The sequence below is a fragment of the Aythya ferina genome (assembly GCF_964211825.1).
Source record: "Aythya ferina genome assembly, chromosome: 13".
NCBI lineage: Eukaryota > Metazoa > Chordata > Aves > Anseriformes > Anatidae > Aythya > Aythya ferina.
This window is the reverse complement of record NC_140311.1, coordinates 14,104,613-14,125,782: the sequence shown is the minus strand read 5'-3', so window position 1 is coordinate 14,125,782 and position 21,170 is coordinate 14,104,613. Positions and strand designations below refer to the sequence as shown.

At 44.8% G+C, this 21,170-nt stretch overlaps 1 protein-coding gene across 2 annotated transcripts in view; it reads left to right on the top strand.

The window, feature by feature from the left end:
* IL1RAPL2 (interleukin 1 receptor accessory protein like 2) overlaps positions 1-21,170 on the top strand; it is a 391,415-nt gene that overhangs the window by 26,968 nt on the left and 343,277 nt on the right. Inside the window, exons 6-9 of one of the 2 annotated variants that reach the window (XM_084534710.1) lie at positions 2,891-3,081; positions 15,158-15,318; positions 15,720-15,866; positions 18,480-18,625. The gene's annotated coding sequence lies outside the window, so the exon portion shown is untranslated. Of the gene's footprint in view, positions 1-2,890; positions 3,082-15,157; positions 15,319-15,719; positions 15,867-18,257; positions 18,276-18,479; positions 18,626-21,170 lie in introns of those variants that run through there. The other variant, XM_084534704.1, reaches the window with a different exon arrangement.

The following is a 21,170-nucleotide window of genomic DNA, read 5'->3' as shown; positions in this document are numbered from 1 at the left end:
GTTTTCCAGCAACAAAAACCAACAGCACTGAGTTTCAGCACTGAGGATTCCTAGGAAATTGCATAGCTGCACAGGACAGCTTCCAGTCCCCAGAAGATCGATTGTTTCACCTCTGTTTCCTCTTTGATTGAACCAATGCCAGAGGCTGGCGCTGTGCAAAGTTAGGATGTATAAGAGCTAGCTGGCTAGATCTCCATGTAGATAAACCTGCAATGTAGTTGGGTCGGTGGGGAGATTGAGTACAAACAGCAAGACCTCTCTCTGCCCTGCCGTGCACGCTGGACACTTGCCATGGGACGTGATGGTTTGCTGCGCGGAGTTATTGCAGCTCTTGCTAAGCAGGCATTGCTCGACCTGTGCAGGAGTTTGCAGCCGTGCCCTTGGGATGTGCTCCTTGCTGTCGTTTGTGTTTTCATTCACTGGAGGTGCTGCGGCTGCTTTTGGTCCGCAGCCTGCCTTGTTCCAGAAACTGGAGCCAGTAGCGGGGCGGCAGCTGCGGCAGTAAGCACCGTAGTGAGCACACTTTTGCTGCAGTCAGGTTTAAACAAAACAAAACAACTGACACCCAAATCTACAAAAAACAAACAAACAAACAAAAACGCCCCCCACTTTGTTTCTCTTGTCTGGGGTGGGGCTCCTGAGGCGCTGTTGTTGGCCTTGTGCTAATCAGAGCACTGATGCTTGGCAGCCAGGTCCCGGCTAGTCCCCAGCATCTAGCCTGGATTAGTACCTGCACAGGCAGCAATGTTACTGGGCTGGTGCAGCACTAATAGCCCCTGAGCCATCTAGAGTTCTCTGGGTGGGATTTAAGGTATTGACCTTCACTTGTTCTTATGGCTCACCGGGCTGAGAAGTTGCTCCTCCTGCTGTGCAGTGCTGTTTTAAGAGCATGGCCCACCGCACGGGCATTTTTGGTCAGCAGTGCAATTCTCTGTTCCTAAGTTGGATTGGAAATGGATCTAGTTTTAAAGCAAGTTTCAAAGTGCACATTTTCCTTTAGATTTTGGAGTTAGCTTCTGTAGGTACAGCGGGAATGGTCAGAGGGGTTTTCTTTCCTCGTGTCTGCCTGTCTTCTGGAAGAATTTCCTTGGGTCTTTCCGTCAGCTTCCCAGGCCTTTGCATTTTGCTCATTTAGAGCTCCCTATTTCCTTTCCTTTACATTGAAATTAATGGATGAAATGCACATCTTCTAACAGGCACTTTAAAACTATAAAAACAACTACAAAACCAGAGGGGCTCAGGTTATAGCATGTTTTATAAGGAGTGAGCTGCATATATGAAACAATGTGCAGAAGATATTGTAATGAAGAAAGTATCAAAAATGGTAAAGAAAGTGAGTATAAAAGAAAATTATAACAGTGTGAAGTGATATGAAATAAGAGTGATGGTTTTAGGGTATAAAACTCAATGAAGTTGGGAAAAGATAAAATAATGTTCCTGAACTGAAATGTATCTGTCTCCTTGGCCCATCAGGCCAAACCTGTTGGATTGCAGACTGAAATGTATTCATGACTAATATGTAATGGTCTGCTTCATCTTTTCAGTTTGATGTTTGGTAAATTCCTGTATTCCATTAGAGCTGGGACTTCGGTGTTTCGTAATCTCTGAGTCCTGACTCTGTCCCACTCTGTGAGCTGTTGTATTCCCTTCCCACCACACTGGCTAAACTGTGAAGGAAGAAGTTGAATTATGTCAAGGCTTAATTGTTGCTAATACCAAGTGATTAATCAACACAGGATCTGTCTGATTTGCATCAAAACTTGTGAGATGATTTGGGGATAAAAGTTGCTGTTTTACAAGTCTGCTGGTTGAGATGCGGACTCACAGTGACTGGTCTTCATGTGATTTCTTTGGGACTGCCATGTGCTTTGGAGACCTGGCTCCTAGGAGCAAAGCAGTGCTCTGCTGCTCTGCTGGATGTTGTGGCTCACCTTGGGATGCAGAGGGGAGGTGGTGCAGGGCACTCACATTGTCAGAGCTGACACAGCACCCTGCTCAACTGGGGCCTTCATTTATTGGAGCTGTCAATCTGGGATATTCTGTGAGCATAAAATCCTCTTTAAAAGTCCCACACAAACAAAAGAATATCCCTAGGATTGAGGCAGAGCCAAACTGTTGAAATAAATTATCCGGAGTTAAGCAAGCATGAACTTTTTTGTTAAATTATGTAAATGTTAGAGAGGGCTGAAAAAATGCCTGGTTTTGAAGAAATGAGAATTCATCTTAAGAGTCTCTAATAGACTTCAGGCCAGCCAGGTCTGTCTCCTAGCAGCCTCACAGATACCAAGAGCCATGTTTGCTGCTGCTGCTTCTCTCTTTGTTCTGGATGCATTAGGGGATTTCTCCTCTCTTCTTCCTCCGGTGTGACATTCAATGTCTTGCTTTGATAACTAAGTGGAAAGCTTCGTTTACAACACACCACAGTTGCTGCTGACAGGTTTTCTGACAGCTAGCTAGAACCATGCTTCCCACCTTTGGGCTGTCTGAACCTAACCAGCTGTGAGTAGTTCCTTCATGGGGAAGGTTGGAGCATGTTGATCTTATTATCTTCTGATGACCTCCCTGTCAGTCTGCTGGGGTTCCCTGTGGTGTGCCTGCTGTGTCCTGTGCAATGGAAGGGTCATTTAATGCACATAGTGTAGCTTACATGTCTTGGATGTGGAAGGAAGATGTATGTTCTGCTTTTTCATGCCATTGTCTTCCCAAGGGCATTGCTATGATCTTTAACTTTGCTTTAAAAATTCCTTTTTTGTTTAACTTACCTCACCTGCTACCAATTGCTGTGGTCTTGTCTTTAACCGTTTGTGCTCTGACTTTTCCATGCAGACTAATTTTCTTAGCAGGTTTAGCTGAAGATATTCAGAAATACTACATATTGCTGTCATTGCAGAGTGCTAGGACAGATCTGAACCTTGGCTCAGATCTGACATGAGGGTACGAACAGAAGGCTGCAGAGATGAGGATGCTTAGGAGCAGCAGATGGATCCAACTTCAGGGTGGCATTTCTAGCTAAGAGAAGTAGGATTGCTAAGACAGAAAGGGAGGATACTCAGTACTGATGGACAAAGCTCCCATTAAGTGGTAAGATGCAAAAGTCCATAACAATTACTGTGCTTGTGCTATCCAATGATTTGTACTCAAAATGGGATGTGGAAAAGGAGAAAGTGAACTTATTTGTTTGAAGCAGGGGATAAGACAATCAGGGTGATTGGGAATGGCCACGGGTCAGTAACACAGGTGACATCGTATATATTGATGTGAAATTATGCACCGTGCCAAGCTGGGTTTGACCTACGCTTTTTTCTTTATTAATACAGTATTTTTAATTGGCCTACTTGTCTTTACAGCATTTTCATGGCTATATACAGAGCACTAATGTGGATGGAAATGTCCCACCCAAACAATACCTGTGCACGAGGTGGTCTTGCTGTGTGTATGGTGGGAATGGGAATTTCCCCAGGAAATGTTGGGAATCTGGATCATGTGGAATCAAATACGGGCTGGCTTTGGAATGTGTAAGAAGTAAAGTGGTAATTTGGCTTGGCAGATGATACACTGGCCTGGGAGCAAGGACACTACTCTCTGCTTTTCAGCAGTGCAGTGGGAGTCATGAGTTCATTACCTTTTGCAGCCTTTTACCCTCTTTCCATTGGTTTTGAGAGTCTGTTCACACTGCAAGCGAGCATCTGTCCATTGGAGCACAAATGAGCCCTGACCACCACTCCATCACCATATAATCCCACTGATACAAATAATGCCCAATGTTTTTAACAGCCTACTTACAGCAGCCAGCAGAGACAGGCACTCGTTTAAAGCTAGGAGCATGCCCAGATGCCTTCCCTAGGTGGGAATCTTTCCAAAGCAAGAAGTTGAGGTGCTACTGGAGTATGTTACCCATAAGTAACAACAGAGGATCTAAATGAACAATTGCAGAACATTTTAGCTTTGGAATATCCAAGATCTACAGCTCATTGTCAATTTTCATTTAGTGCTTCTTTGAACTGGACCCTAGGGTCATTATTTGTGGTTCTGTCATTAAATTGTCATAAAAATATCGTGTATAGTATTAAACTTAGTAGCAATCATCTATTATAATTGTTTAACCTCAGTGACTTTCTACAGAGAACTGTTGGGAGCTGCCAATTTGCTCTATGATTAAAATCAAGGCCAGTAAGAGGGTTTGTGTGTGGCTGTACGTGCCTGCTACCCCCCAATGCAGAAACCTCGTGGATGAAGAAAGTGAGAGGATAAAACCCATCGTGGTTATACATCTCAGCTGGCACAGTGGTCATTCTGGGAGATCAGCCACTCTTGCCTGATCCTCTCCAGAGTCATCTTTGGTTATTTTTGCTGTAAACCTTTGTAACTGCAGGGAAAGAAAATGACAGTTCCATTTTCCCTTTTAGTTTTAGCAAAGGGTCAAGGGCCGGTTTTAGATTGCCTGCAGTCTCAGCGGCCTCAGGAATTTGTGCTGCAAGTGCCAGGCCTGTTCTTTAGCAGCTGGAGATGTAAACACACAGCAATTGAGCGTTTAATTTAACTTTGAGGGGCTGTATGACTTTCAGATTCTGAGGCAAATTTGCTGCTATTAAGGGGAACCACTGATGTTTATATATACATTTCATTCCAACAAAAGGCTGGAAGAACTTTTTAATATTTATGGTGCAATAATTGATCTTTTACCACTGTCAAAAGCTGTTAAAGGCTTATCAGCTTGCTATTTCAGCACCATATGCTCTACACCAGTTCCTCACCATGTGTCTTTCCTGCACTTTAGGGGAAGAACATTTGTTAGAATACCAAAACAGAAATGCTTCTTCAAGTGCTGGTGCCTCTGTGGATGTGCAGGACCTCAGCGTAAGCTCTCATGTGTTGCCAGCCCTCTTGTGCATGGCGAGGTCTGGGGGACGCACGGTTGGGTCTCTGTGTAGTGAAGCATTGTGATGGTGTTTTGTCAGAAAATGTGTCTTTGAATTTGCTTAGAGGTTGGCCTCAATAACTTAGTGCAGTCTCTGAGGGCTTCCTGAAGGCTGGGGGCTCCCTTGGTGAAACCGAGCGTGTTTCTATCCCAGTCACACTTTGCCAGCCTCACACCTGTTTGTGCATGAGAAATGCTTCCGTAAAACATACAGGATTGAGAGAAGAGAGGGAAGCAATAGGGGTGTGGGAAGAGGAGTTATTTAGATTGGATTTCTGTTTATTTTTATTGTGTAGTGAATTTATAGAGCGAGAGGGATGGAGTGAGTTGCTGTCATTCATAAATATCCCGTTTAAAGGGTCAGCTATGCACGGCCCATGAAGAGAGGAAGAAGCCAAGCCTTTGGTGTGTCTTACGTCTGCTCAGAAGGTACTCGTGGCTTCTCCAAAGACCCTCAAGTACTGAAGAACTGCAGGCTTCCTGCGGAGCTGGCCCTGTGCAGTGCTCCCACCTGTAAGTTTCGGCTGTGTCCCTTGTTTGGAGGAGCACAACGCTGCAGGCCAGGCTGGCAGTGTCCAGAGCAGAAGGCAAATGCCTGCAGATGCAGCAGCCCAGGGGGCTCCTCTCCACACCAGGACAGTCCCTACGCAGGATTCAGGCTAAGACACAGTTGTCTGGGGGTCTTCATAGGTGAAGGCCTGATGGAGCCATGCTGGATGGCTAATTGGATTCCTCCCTCAAGGAAAGCTGTGAGGTGTGAGGCACTTGGTTCCCGTTGCTTTTTGTCTGTGTTATTTGGGTCCCTTTCTCTTTCAGGCTCTGGTGAAAAATCCTACTGTCACATCTCAGAAGGAGGTTACTGTGGCAACCTTAACTCTTGCTTTCTTGGCTGTGCAGCAGGCGTTGTGCCTTATTATGAGATGATTTTTGAAGGTTGTGGAGCTTTTGCAAACCTGTCTGTTCTCCATAGGAAAGGAGAAAAGTTCTGCTGGGGGTAGTGTTGGCCCTGGGAACAACATCGAATTCGGAGCTCCTCTTCTAGGAGAAATTACAGCCCTCCTTCATGTTCCTTCTGATCTTTCCTCAGGTTTCCCTCCTCTCCCTAACCTCCCAGTGACCTGTTCTTTCAGAGAGCATCTAAAAGTGTTTATAGACCTCCTATAACTAAGTAGGATGTTCAGCTGTGATCTCTTTTTTCCTGCTGTTTTTCCTCTTATCCTCCCTCTCTGATTTTAGCCATTTTCTCTAGCTGCTGCCTTCCTCTAACGCACAGCTGGCTGTCAAAGACTTGTGGAAGCAGCCTGATAGTAGAATTTACTTAAAGTAAGCTTCCTGACAACAGTGTGCTGGCTGATTTTTCAAAGTCATGTTTTGCTGCGAGGACTGTTTGGAACTAAAGTAAATTATCTAGCGCAATCCTTGGTGGATAGGCCAAGGCTGGGAGGTGTAACACCCTCCAAGGCAGTGCTACGTGCATGTATTTTTGTATTTACCTGTAATTTGGTGAGGTTTGTTTACATGCAGTGAAATAAGATGAAGCAAAAACCCTAAGAAAAGGAGCAAGCAGAAGGGTCCCATTGGGCCAGCACTCGTGGGTTACTTCCTAATGAGACTGGCAAGGCCAAGAAACGTAGAGAAATTTGGGAGAAATTACCATAGCAGCTTTACTTCGTGTTAGTTGAGGTAACACCTGACATGAAGACTGATAGGCTTAAAAGTGCAGCATCTGTGTGCCTGGCATAGCGATGTGGTGCTGTAAGCATGGGGCTGCGATCCAGGGCACCTGGGTTCTGCAGCCACTTTCTCTGCTGCAGCTCGAAGGATGTCGCTTACCCCACGCTGTTGTTTCTCCTTGTGGCTCTTGTCTGTTTGATCTGTTGTGATTTTTGACTTCCCTCAGCAGATGCTGTCCCCTGTATCTGAACAGCACCAGACACACTGGGGCTTTGCTTCTTATTAGTGGTATCTGATGCTGAAGAACTACAATTTTGTCGTTTGGAGTTATGTTGGCTTGGGAACGAGTCCAACTCTGTGATATTCCAATGGGTTGTGACAAAGCAATCGATCCCATCCCTGCTTCCAGTGGAAGGAGTTTAGGAATGCAGGAGGCCATCAGGTACCACGTTTTGGGTTTGTTGGCCTGCTTTGCTTATATGCAAGGGTGTTAAGATGTTTTATGGTCACTTGATGGGGAAGATTATTCTAGCCACTGTATGATTCTGCAAGAGAGCTACGTCCATCTGTGAACTGTTGGTGAACTCGTGATGCGTGGCTGGGAGGTGGCAGGTTCAGGCCTGAGTCCCTGCCATGAGGGACTTGGATTGGGTGTCCACACTTCAGACAAACATCTTGGTTGCTAATCTGTTTTCTGTTCGTTTTCCTGTTTTTAGGGTAAAAGGCAGGGCATAGAATGACCACTGCATATAGATGCATTGTGTGCGTAGTGGAAATGTTTCTTGTTTGCGATTCACAGCTGTGATTCTTTCTCACCAGTCTTTAGAGGCATGTTTATCTTTTCTCTTTCAGAGAGTAGAGATTGAAGGCAAAGAGGACTTGGGAAAACAGATAAGTGATCAGCAGAAATAGTCCAGGGATGCTTTTATCACATGCCAAAAGGCTGAGCCCATGGCACTGACATGCAGGCTCAGATTTACTTGTGAACAGTGTGATTTGAGATCCCAAAGACTAAGCCAGTGCTCCCTGATCTTGCATTCGTTACACAGCTCCAGTACCTTGTAAGATCATGGGAAGATCTGGAAGTCTGTTAAAAATGCAGGACCGAGCGTTATGTCACCTTAGGTCCTTCCTGTTAATAATTTAAATGTCAGGAGGCTGCATGGTTCTGTATGGAATGGGTCAAAGTATGGCTCGATTACATAAAATAGCTGTTTCAGCAGCGTGTAGTGAGGGGGACTTCAGGTCTTTGTGCCCTTTGAGTAGCTTTGTTTCCTCACAAGGCTACACTTTTTTTACTTTACTTGAGGATATTTTGCCCAGAATTGGAGAAAGTGTTCGCAAAACTGTGAAAAGGCATTGAAATTAAGAGTTGCTACACAAAATCAGAAATCACAAAGTTAATTCATTACCAATTAGCTTGCATTTCAGTACAACTTAGTTGATTCAGTGCCCCATTCGTTACGCAGAACAGGGAAAGGTTTCTCCACTGAAAGCCCCATCACACTGCAAGAAAGTAAGAAAGTCTTTGGGAGGCACCAAGGAAAGTCAGCTGTTATGGAGGCCATTGGGATCCCTCCTCACATCCCACATGGGCATTGCTGTTTAGAACTGCTGTCCAAAAACGATTAACCAATGATGGTTAATTCAGGAACACACCACCAAAAAGCAAAGTGGAAGCTACACACATTTAGCCTGTGTACAGGGAAAGACAAAGGCTGATGGCAGTGTATGAAGTAAATCATTGCCATAGCTTATAAACTTGAGAGCATGAACCATTGTTAGCCTGCATTCTCTGTATTCTTTACCAGGTGCCAAGATGACTCTAGGAAACAATTTTTTTGTAGGGTTGACTGTCGTCTTATCTGAATTACATTGGATGATAGAGATCTGCATAGGATAGGAATAGGAATTTATCTTCCCTAAATATATTATCTTCTCTTTTAAAGGTAAGTTTGCAGTGCTTTCCTAGCTTCTTTGTTTGCCTTAGTAAGACTCCATGTCCTATGTGCATTCACTCTTGCCAAACTTGTAGGAACTTAATAACTTTTGAACATCTCACTTTTTGCTGAATTTAAATCAAACTGGTCACCAAGTTCAGTAATTCCTAGGTGCCGACAGACAGAGGGCACAAGCAGTGCATGCCTCTCCTTAGGAAGTGAGACTAATAAAAAAAGGTCATATTTTGTTTCCTGTTCTCAATTAATTTATGTTGCTCATAAAAACACAATCCGTTTTCTTAGAAGTATTGTTTTAGAATTTAGAACACAGTAGCAAGTGTGACTCCCCAAGGCAATTCTTTTCCTCTTATAACTTCTTAAATATATGTTTCTATGGTGGTACTAAAATGAAGTAGAGAATTCACTCTAGACAAGGTGTTAGATGATGTGCATTACATAATTACTATGGAAATTGCTATAACATGGACAGCTAAGTATAAAATTTGTTTTTTGCCTTTAGTAATTTTGGATTCTTTTTTTCGCTAAATGTTATGATCCTGAATTGGAAGAATTCGTTTTGGTTGAAAAAAAAAAAATCAAAAAGAAAATAACTGTGTGCAGTTCCAGAGTCACGGAGGGGTTGAGGATGGAAGGGACCTCTGGGGTCCCAGAACTGGACGCAGTGCTCCAGGTGTGGCCTCCCCAGGGCTGAGCAAAGGGGCAGAATCCTCTCCCTTGACCTGCTGGCAGCACTCTTCCAAATGCAGCCCAGGGTCCCATTGGCCTGCTTGGCCACAAGGGCACGTTGCTGGCTCGTGGTTAACTTCTTGTCCACCAGGGCTCCCAGATCCTTCTCCATAGGGCTGCTCTTCAGCAGGTCAGCCCCCCAAAGCCTTGCTGAAGCCAAGGTAGGCAACATCCACTGCTCTCCTCTCATCTACCCAGCCAGTCATGCCATCAGAGAAGGCTACCAGATTGGTTAAGCATGATTCCCCCTTGGTGAATCCATGCTGATCACCTCCTGATCACCTTCTTTTCATCTTTTTTTTTAAAGGCAATATAAAAATGATACCCCTGTTCCCACTTTTTTTTTTTCTCTCAATGAGCACTGTTACATTTGTTCAGTCCAGTAATATTTTTTAAAACTGCTGGTCCTGCAAGCTCAGCAGTTTTTAAAAATGAAGGTTCTGTGCTCCTGTGCCCAGACCATCACACATTATCAGAAAAAATAACAGTGGAATTGACAAGAAATGGAAATTTTGGTTCTCTCTCTTGCTGCCAGCACTGAAAATGTGTCTTTTGTTTTATATTTTTTTTCCTCAGAGCTATACTTTTTCTTCCAGGACAAATTCTAGCAATCTGCTTATTTGGGAAACCTAAGGAAAATTTGACACGAGCAACACACAGAGTTCTAGCTACAGCTATGGATTGTATCTCGAGAATGGGAGGAAACAAGCTTTTCCTTCACCCTTCTCTGAGTACTGTAGTACTGCTGGTTTCATCCAAGGTCTCGGAGACCCATGGGATTGTCACTGATTTGGTGGGAATTTGAATCTGGCACTTAAAAAGGCCTTGCATTGTATCAGTAACCGTGCAATGAACAGATTTGGGTTTTACATCCAGTTTTAAATTTATATGAATTGACAAATCCGCTGTTTTAATTTGCATCTGTTCAATACTTAGCCAAAGATTTCTTGGAGCTGATGGGGGATTTATTAAGATGGGTAGCTGCCCTTTGTTTTTGCATCTGTGTTTTCATTCCTAGAAATATTGGCTTTGCCTGGTGAGTGCACGAGGGGTTGACTTTGAGATTTAGGAACCGATGAAATCTGTTGTACAGAAGAGAACGATATTCCTACTGCTGCCTTTGGGCATAATTTGAGCTAAAAGCTGTCTGGTTTCTGTTGGAGGGCAACAATCAGATCTATGGTATTTATTTTTGCTCACTGCATCTTTCAAATAACCTAGTAAAACCCTTCTCTTTCTAGCATCTGGCTCTGTCTCATTAACTTGATGAGCCTCAATGCTCCATTCATCCGTTTCTCCTATAAACAGCCCTGTTTTTCATTTTCATGCTGCCTCTTTTCCATAGGATGTATGCTTATCTGCAAGTTTCTCCTCCTTCCTAGCATAAATCTCATGAAAAATCATTTGAGTCTGCCCACAGTAAGTGAAATAATGACTATCTTTTTGTTAGCTCCTCAGCTGGCAGATACAAACATGGGTTTCAATTTTTTGGAGCCTGGAGTCAGATTTGGCTCTGGAGAGGTAAAACTGCTGTGCTGAGGTGCTGCCTCCTCCAGGTGGGCAACATCAAGGGCTGGTGTAAAAGAACCATTCGTTTCCTCTGTATGTAAGGTCACTCATGTCTTTGGTCTGATGGAATTGAAATCTAGGGCAATTAGAAGAAATTCCTTTATTTCCCAATTTTAAAACTTAATTTTCCCATGTACCATTCCATAAGGACAAGGTTTTATTGTAACGATTGCAGGATTTTCTCTCTCTCTCTCTTTCTTTAAATTTCATACCGAGGCAGGACTCTTTCTCATATAAAACTTGGTAAAAAGGACCATTATTATCCTTTCAGTCTTTAATGCATTCTTCACTTTTTGAACTGGCTCAACTTCCACTTCTTTAATCTTTTAAAATTCTTCAAGGACATACTGGGGGAGAATGGGTAAGCATCTATTATTGTTGTGCCACTTCATTGTTCTGCATGAAACGAAGCCCTGCTACCTTCAAAGACCTATTCTCTTTCCTTTCCAGGGCAGTGGCTCAAAATATTGTAAGAGGAACATCTTATAATGTGCCTCCGTCTGTTTAACCATATCTTTGCTGTGCTGGCAGCATGCAGCGCAGCGGGTTTCTTCGTAGAGGTTTGTTGCACACTGCATTTGGGACAGGTCTGTGGAAATAGTGCTGTAGGGGATAGCTGGGAATGGGGGAGATGTTCAAGATGCTGTGGGGGTGTGTGCACCTGGGCTGCCCCGAGCTGTGCAGCTCCAAGGGCTGGTGGCTGAGCGAAGGGGGAACGTAGGTCCGGGCAGAGACCTGCCCCCCAGCTATCCTCCTGCGCTGTGCTGCTCTGAAGCCCTGCTGTCCTGTCCCGGCGTGAGAGAAGTTACTCAGAGCACAGAGTCCTGTAGGTGTGCATGGGCATGTCTGTAACTCTAGAGGTGTTCATTTGTTCTGTAATCCACCTCAGGACAGATGCGAGACACAGGCTGGTATTCCGGGATCTGTCTGTGCTCTCCACCAGGTGTGCTGTTTTAATGGTGCCCTATGTGCCAAGGCAAACCTGGAAGTCTCCTCGTTTTTGATTTTTACTGGCATTAAATAGAGCCCAAGGGGGATTCAAATGGCATCAAGCAAAGCTCTGGGCTGAATTCTTCCGATGGTCCATCACTGCTAACTGATAAATCTATTATACAAGCCTGAAAGCCGTGTGGGACAAAGGATGTTGAACAAAGCTGTATAGATAATCCATAAACACTGTCCTGCTGGGAAACAGCACAGAGAACACCGCTACCTTGGCAATGAGAGATCTGAGGATAATGCACCAAATCCTGTAATTAAATGACTTTTAGTGTTCCTAAATGTTATGTTTCATCTAGACTTCCTAAACAGAATTAATTAGAAGCTAATTAAAAGGGCCTCCTGCTTTCTTTCAAAGTATCTTTCTGGTATCAACTATAGCGAGTTTATCTACTCCCAGAGCACCATGAATCACTCCCCTGCTTAAGGGAAAATTGATTGCTGTTCTAATACTTATTGAATACCTATAACAGATGTTCAAATCTCTACAAGCTTGAGATAATTAAAATAATAAATCTATACTCATTTGACAAGAATGTTAGCAGGAATCAAAGATATAAATAACCCAGTGGAGCCATAAGACGTTATTCTGCCGAGTGCTACGATCGTGTTCGTATGGAAATTTTGAGCCTGATTCTACAGCCCTTATTTAGGAAAAACTCCCATCAGGGGATGGTGTCCTGAGCAAGGCAGCGCTCAGTAAAGGTGCCCGAATCAGGGCTCAGGGCTGCATAACAGCAGTCCTCACTCACTGGAGTTGCAGATGTCCTGTTTTGCTCTCCAACACCAGAACCAGAGAGATATTGATCACTTCGTTTAAACCAATGAAGTGTGAGTGAATTAGCTCTCGGAGTACAGAGAATGAAAGCACAGACAAGACAGCACATTACACAGGCAGGAAGACAATGTCTGGCACCTCTGTACATGGAGAGAACTTCCTATGCTGGCTTCTCTGTGTCAGGCCTTGGCAGTAGCTGGCTTTAATCCTTTCATATGAGGCCCATAAAGACACAATAATGGTAAAAATTACTCTCCTACCTAACCAGTCACTGACCAGTAAGTACATCCAACAGGAGAAGCAGCCACACATGGGGAAGCTGCTGACCAGATGAGGAGTCGTGCTCGTTTAACAGGAACCTCCGACACTAACGCTGTTGTTTTATAAAAGAGCTATGGGACTAGAGGTCTCAATTCCCATAGTGTGGCTTGTATGACAATTCAAGACAAGAAAATGAAAAAAACATTTTAAAAATCAGCATTTCTTTTCTTCTTACCATGGTGGTAGCTTTGTGATTCTTCCTCTTTTCAGTCTAATGAGCATGTTAAGCTGTGTTTCTTGTGTAGTTTCTGGCACCATGTGTCTTCTCTCTGTCAGCTTCTTAAGATCACTTGAAAGGGAGATTAGTGGGAAGAATGCCATGGCAGGGTTAGGAAGATAACTTTGCAAGGCTCTCTCTTGTTCCTTTCCTCTAGCCTTTGTGCTCTCCCACAAGGATCCTGGCTGGCAAAGGAGGCCCAGCACTGCTAAACGTGAGGCAGTCACAGGCACACACTATCAGTGGGTCGCCCTTTGTGGTGTGCAGCGCTCATGCAGCACACACATCCTTGGCTGGGTGTGCCAAGTGCCTGGCAGTGTCCCTCTTGTGCCCTTGTGTTTGTTTTGCTGTGATAGCTGTCCTTTCAGGGGCTCTGTTTGCACTGTGACTTCTTTTATCACCTTTGCAGCTCTATTAGCAAAGAGATCTACCAGCACTTCATTCATTATGTTTTTTCTTCCAGGGCAAATACATATAAATAAATAAATTTTTGTCAAGGGAACTCTAATGGTATGCTCCTATGTGGATAATTACTACTCTGTCAGCAAAAGGTTGTAAAAAAAAGTTCCTTTTGGGAAAATGCAGCAGGGACTTTTTCCTGGCAGGCAGATATTGTACAGATGTTCCTCTCTGGATAATACAGCTGAAATGCTCCTTGTAGGGTAACCTGACACAAACACTTCTGTTGGGCTGATTTCTGTTACTGAAAGGCTGTCGACTGTTTTCCTAGGATGGAAAAAAAAAAACTTCTACAGTTTCCTCCTACTGGGAAAGCGTTATTCAGGCACCTGCTTCTGTCAGGATAATAGAAAATAAAAAATGCTCTTTTTCTCTCCTTAAATGCATGAGCATCTCGCTTCAGAAAAGCTGTTAAACACGTGCTTAAATCTGCATTTAGAGGGACGGATCCCTCCCTGCTCAGCTACTGCCGAGCAGTGCCCGCAGTGCTGGGAGCAGGGTGTGCAGGTGGGGGCAGATGGACTCGCTGCGGGGGGCACGTTGCTGCCGGAGCCCTTCGCGGGGCTGGGCTGGGTGGGCTTTCTCCTGGCATCGTTCGTCTTGCGTTGAATCGTCCCAGGCACGTTACCTGGGGGAAGCTTTGCCTGCTGCAGGGTCTGTGGTGAGGGGGAAGGCAGAAAGGCAGACCTGGCCAAATCAGAAACCTTCCTGATTTCTGTCCCCAGCTGCAGCTGGATGGTGCTGCAACGCTCAGCTCCAAGCCCCAGCGCTTAGGAGGGCCTGGAGGAAGCAGCAGGTGGTGCAGTGGCTGTTTGTGCTTGGTGCCTCTGTGTAAACACGGTACTTTTGGGAGGGGAATTATTACCTGGCTCTGTCTATAAGCACGAACTGCTGCTTGGCCTGTTGCCTTGTGCCAGGCACTGCCCCTCGCGGGAGCTGGGAGGAGAGGAGCCCAGAAGAGCTTGTCAGCCTAAACTTGAGGATATGTATGTGAGAAGGCTTCTTTTTTCTTCTTCTTCAAACCTTTTTTGCCAGTGGGGGTGGGTGGGGAATGGGGGAGACAGCTTGGGGCATTTCAGATACTTTTGACTATCAGCTCTATAATGAAAGGGTTGTAGATTAAAGAGTAGGCTTTAATTGCTGATGAATCAACGTGCTGTGCATGATGTGTGTACAGGAGAAACAGAGAGCTACTCAAGGAAATTACTGCTTTTCACCCTCCTAATTACTGCTGCACTGAGGTCTAGGCAGAGGTCTAAGTGCTGCTTCCCAGTTGCTTTGTGTCCAAGAGTTCTGACAAGTAAAAGGAAATGAAAAATGTTTTTGTAGTTCAGGCAGGTCTAACCTGGTCTCATTCCTTTCTGTCAGGCTGTCCCCTCCTTGTGAACTACCAGTGGTGTCACCCGTGCAGAGGGATGGTGGCATCCCTGCCCCGGTGATGGAGCTAAATGGCAGTGGTTGCTTTGAGAAGACTGCTGTGGAGCTGGTCTGAGTGCGTCTAACATTGGTTTATTTATTTATTTTATTTTCTATAGGACCAAGACTTGGAGACTTTGTGAAAACTGTTTTTAAAGATGCTTTGTATGAGCCAAGCGTTCAGGTGTGGTGCTCGGTGAAGGCAGTAGTTGCTGCAGAGGGAAGTTAAAGCACTGCTGTGCTGCTTCACCGTGGAGAAAGAATAGTGTGAGGAAATCAGGTAAATGTTAAATCCAGTGGAGCTCACCCAAGGCAAAACTTGATCAAGTGATACATCGGCTGGTTGAGCGATTCCCTGGAAAAGCACAAAGAAAATGATGGCCCATTTAAATGGTCTGGACCTGCTGCATGGATCTCACTATGTAAAAAATGTATTTCTCTGTCCCTAAAGCAGATGCTTTGGAGGGAGAATATGATGTTGGTGCGAAACATCAGTATGGGTCCTGGAGTCACCCTGCCCAAGGGAAGCACAAGGACACCTGATGGGTGCAGGGGCTGGGAACAGGGTGTGGAAATTCCACTGTGCAGGCTGTTGCTCTGCCCCCAGAGGTTTGAATTAATACAGACGTATTCCAGACTTTCGTGCCTTCCCTTTGTACAATTTGTTTTCTCCTTTCTCAGGAGGAATACCTACTAGTGTAGAGTTTCTGCTGAAAACCAAATCTGTGAATCCGTGACATTGCAGCATCTTTACTGGATTAACCAGCCCCAAAACAGCAGTGATGGCGGGGAGACTGCCTCATCTGCTCCAGCTCCTTTGAGTTAGCAGTGAGTAAAACCGAACTCCTAGGAGAGGGAGAAATACCTCAGAAACTTTAAGGAATTGGGGAATCCAAAGTAAAGGATTTTCTCAAGGTTTAAGCAATTATTCCTTTGATAAAGTGTGTGTAAATGTCACAGCTTGGTTGTTCAGGCACGTGGGGATGTATTTTAAGTACAGCTCTGCGCAGTGCAGAGGGTAAAAGCTGCCTCCTAGCCTTGCTGTTTCTCTTCCTCTGTGAACAAGAAATGTTTGCTCACAGAGGAGGAAGAGCTTTATCTGCCCAGCCTGATACTCTGACCAGCAGGTTGCAAGGTCACATCGCTCTTTCTTGGGTGTGACGACCTCCCTTCCCAGAGCTTGACTTGCACTTGAAATAAAGTCCCTTAAGTTAATTGCAGTTTACTGCTAGTTTTTGGAAGAGGCTTTCAGTATTCACATATTTCTTTCCAGCAGTAGATGGCAGCAATTTTCTTAGTCCTGATCTGACAAAATCTGCATGTTAATTACTGTAAATTAAAGTATTTTAAAACTAAAGGTTTCAGTTGCCCTTTTCAGCACTCATTATTAACTAAGATGTGATCCCTGCTTTCCCCTGATGTGGAAGGCGTCAGAGGCCATTCATCCTCCGATGGCTGGCCTCAGATCAGAAGCCAAGTCAGTCCCGTGCTGGGCAAGAGCAGAGACCAGTGCCTGAGCCTGCCTGTGCTTGTGTTTTGTAAAGCCCAGCCAGCACCAGGGGTGCCAAGAATGGTCCTCCAGGCACCAGCAAGAGGTAGAACAGCCTCCAGCTCCTTTGAAGTTATGCTGGAGGCTAACGCAGGTAAGGGAAGCACATGGGTCCACATCCTTGTTTTCAGCTAGGAAGGGAACAAATAGCCTAGCAAATAATAAAGTACATAAACACCATGGTAAATGGTTATTTCTGAGACAGATCATTTCTGCTCTTTTCTTTTTCTTCAGACTGTTTAACTAGTCAATCCATGTGTATTACTCTAAGCTGACTTTCTCCCCTTGTATATGCATTTCCAGAAGATGGTCCTTAGGAGACTTATTTTTGAATGAAGTGTTCATCTTCAGTACAGAGGTTTGCAACAGAAGCTGCAAAGTATGAGAAATAAATTGGGCAACATTACTACATGAATCTAAAATATAATGGCTCCTGTTACGTGCCCATGGAAATAATGAGGTTGGAATTAGGGAAGCTTCATCAACTTTAAATGAAGAACTGATCTCCAGTGGACAGAGAGAAAACGGATTTTAATGATTGTTTTAAACCAACATTTGGCGTAATAAATGTTTAATGCATTTGTTCTAAAAAAGAATTAACTGCAGTGCCACATCTTATTCAGGGCACAAGCACTGCTTCTGTTTGGTACTTCCTCCATCTTTGCTCTCTTCCAACATCTGGGATAAGCTGAGATGTTTAACGTTTATAATCCATGTCAGGATGTCTGATCAATATACCCCTCTGCTACTGCTTTTGATGGCGTGTCTGCTTGACTTGGCTGTGTCACATGAAATGCATCTGCAAGGCCAAGAATCAGGCAAACTCATAATTGGGCAATTGTATTACAACCGTATTAAGCTCTGCTCACCCTGAAACATTGCAGGAATTATGAACTGCAGCTTTGCAGTCACGTGTGCTCCATTTCTAGCTGTACATTAGGAACCCACACACTATGTCATGTTTAAAAATGTGCTCGCAGTGTAATGCTGCTGCATGCAGGGGCCTGACCTGCCCCAAATCGCAAGGAAAATTAGAAGGGGATGGGGAAGGATCCCTGTATAAGGAAGGCTCCTTGTATAACTTGGGCATTGTCACCATCACAATCGCTGCGGACAGCTGACCTATCTAGCGAGGGAGATGAAAACCTTCTCCTTGCTCATTAAAGGAAATCAGGTGTTAGATCTGAGCCCGAGGTGGTTCTGCCTGAGCACAGCTGTTTTCACAGGGGCCCTGGGGGAGCTGAAGGGATTTGGAGCATGATACCAGTGCTTGTAGGTTTAATGTGATGAATCACACCTAGGGCCTGAGCAACCTGGCTGGGGGCTCTCAGCACTACTCGGAGCAGTTTTAATTTGGGGCTTTCTTCCTCTTGCTGGTGTCTGAAGAGTGACAGGCTGAGAAAGCAATTGTGGTTAACAGCTTGTGTGAGAGTTCACGTTTCCTGATAACTTTCCAGAGCTGCTAGGAGCTTTCAGCTAGAACCTACTGCTGAACCATCCTGCTGGGGTCCTCTGCCCTCCCAAGGACAGGACTGCATCTTCTGAGCCTTCTGCTGGCTGTCCAGATGATGCCTGGAAAGTATTATTGGGTCTCAGTTTTGTTTCTTGAAATTACAGCAGAGATGTGTGCTTCCATGGAAGTAGTTCAGTAGTTGGTACTGGCAAAAATGCTCTTGCTTGCATCTTGGGTAAGTGACTAGTTCTGAAATTAGCCCTTAATCAAAGAAAAGCAGTCAAGGGCTGTCTGCTGTCCTCTAAAGCCTCCTCAAGGAGCTCCTCAGTCATTCTCTTTGCTCTTTCACTCTGGCTGCTTTTACGTTCTCCTGAGTACACTCTAAAGGTGAAAGTGCTCGTGGGACTGGATGTTCACTGTTAAAGCTGTTTTCTTCCAGGTGCTCCTTTTGACCTTGCTCTGTTTCCCCTGCTGAAAAGGTCAAGTACACAGTGAGCAGAGCTGTGCCTACATAACAAGCATCCTACCTTTTCCCATGGTAGCAGGACCATTTCACAGTGAAGTGCTCCCAGCAGAGAAATGCAGGTAAACAAATACGCTCGTACACTTCAGGGGCTCCTGCAGACTCTGGCTTGGAGCAGCAAGGTGAGCAGGAGGCAGCCCCTGAGGCACAGGGTGAAGGGACTGGTTTAGGAGGAGGTGGCTGGGAGGATGCAGAGCAGAAACTGTCTGCTGGGTGGGAGGAGAGGGATGAGCCTGTGCATGGAAATAGCTTGTCCTGGCACTCGTACACAGCTGCTGTGAAAGGAAAGCAGCAGAAGTTGCGAGGACCACATTGTTGAGTCCAAGTCATGTTAGATGTCTTTGATGCTCACTTTCAAAGTGATGTTTAGGCTTTCTATTTGTCTGTTTGAAGCCTCTGAAATTCTCTCTCCCTGACTACATCACCACTATGGGCACTTGTGTTTTCTGGAAACAGGCCGTGTGATACCTCGTGCGTCCTCCCCAGAGCCTGGGTTGGAGTGATTTTGTTCTCTGAAGTGCTTCATGCTTTAAAGCGACTGCACGTTTGGGGTCTGTGGTTGTCTTCTCCATGACTCCTCAGCATGCAGATTTGTCTCTGAAGCCCTGAGCTTTTTTGCCCCTTGCTACTGCCAGCACCATAATTCTTTGGGATGTGCTGGCTTAGTGCTGCGTTTTGACCATGTGCTGCTGTAGCTGCTGTGCAGGGTTTGTTTGCAGCTTTGTCATGAAGGTCGCACGGGGATCTGTGACAGCAGGGACCAGCTCCCTTTGCTGGGGATGAAATGTAAGCGCTCTCATTATCAAACATGCACCACGCTCCCGCTCAGCACAGGCTACATCTGCCGGGAAGTTGAAAGGCGATGAGTTTGCATTAGACAAGTAAACTTGAAATATGAATTCTCCCTGTCTGAGATCCCTGTGGCCCTCCTGATGCAGTCCTTTGAGCAAGGGCTGTCATGTACTACATGGCTGTGTAGCTTAGCACAATAGGGCTCCGGCTCAGCTGATGCCTCTAGATACCAGCAGGAAATAAATATTAATAACACGGGAGCCTCCCTGCTTGCTGTGTTCCCGTTTCAGGCCCTCTTATTGCTGCGCCTTTGCAGCTGGAGAAATGGATGCAAAACGATCATCTCCTTTCAAATAACGCTAGAGCTGGAAGTGGAAGGGGCCAGAAGGGGCAGCTGAAATAACTACGAGCATAGGGGGACTGTCATCTGAGACGGTATTAAGCAAGATAAATCCCACTTAATTCTAAGAGCAGGCTAATAAAGAGGAGTGTGACAGAAGGATGTGTAATAACGAACAGCACTGAGAGGGTCAGTGGGGTTATGCCTCACTGTGTATTATTTGCAACACACAAAAGGGATGTTCAATGAAATCCGAAGGCAATGAACTTGAAATGGGTAAATGAGTTCTTTTTATACTCTGTGCAAAACTTAACCTGGTAGACCTTGCTTCTGCAAGATCCTGAGTTGTTATGAGACATACTAAGATACAAAAGTGGTGAGGATTTTATGTGCCACGCTGTTTAGATCTATTCAGTTCATTTAAAAACAGTTTATCTTTATGTGTTAGCCAGAAACAAGAGCAAGCTCTGCTTCAGATGCAGAAGCAAGCAACTTCCTACAAAAATCCTATAAAATATAAAGTGAAGACTATGCCAAGCAGAACATATAGCTTTCAAAACTTTATGTCTTTCCAGTATGATTGGGAAGATGAGGTGTTAAACAGGGTAAAGGTTGATCTGGCTGGTTAGACCATATGCTCTGATAGGACTGTAGGCTCAGAGAGACTGGATTCACAACTGGTTTTCATCTTATCACAGAATGGCTTGGGTTGGTTGGGACCTTAAAGTCCATCTGGTTCCAACCCCCTGCTATGGGCAGGGACACCTCCCACCAGCCCAGGCCGCTGTTTTTTTATTATTATTAATAATTAAATAATTATTGCTTCTGTGGTTTTCATTGCACCTGATGTTTATTTTTTGCTTTCTAGAACTTGCTAGAAGATTTTAATAGCTGGGAAAAAAAAAAGTGGTGGAATTATTTAACGCATGACATTATTTATCTTTAGATATTAGTGGAAGTAGGATAAATGACTGCAGATTCAACTTTGTTCTAAAATTGATTACATCTCTTTTGCACGCTTGATGTTATCTGTGGGGCTTTCAGTCATGCCTGTGATTTCGTTATCACACGGCATCGGGTCATACCTGCGGCTCTGGAGCCTGAAAGAATTGGATAGGGTTAGTGCTACCCTGGCAAAGTAGAGATGAATTCCAGATAGGCAGACCAAAGTAGGTCGAACTACTTGATGTGGTTTGCATGGATTCCTCCAAACCCAGGGCTAGATTCCCCTCTTGGTTATGTTAGCACGGACTCCATTCAGTAGTTACCAGTATTCATTTAGACAGAACAATTTCGCCTGTAAATCTCTTTGGCTGATGTCTGTGCTCAGCAAGGCGGGCTACCAGTGTCAGACATCCTGGACAGATGGCCACTGGGCACGTCAAGCAGCTCTGCGGGTCAGATCACTGCCACGTGGAGTTACTACGTCCCTCGTGGGATATTGTGAACGTCATGCTTTGGACTGCCACAGCGTG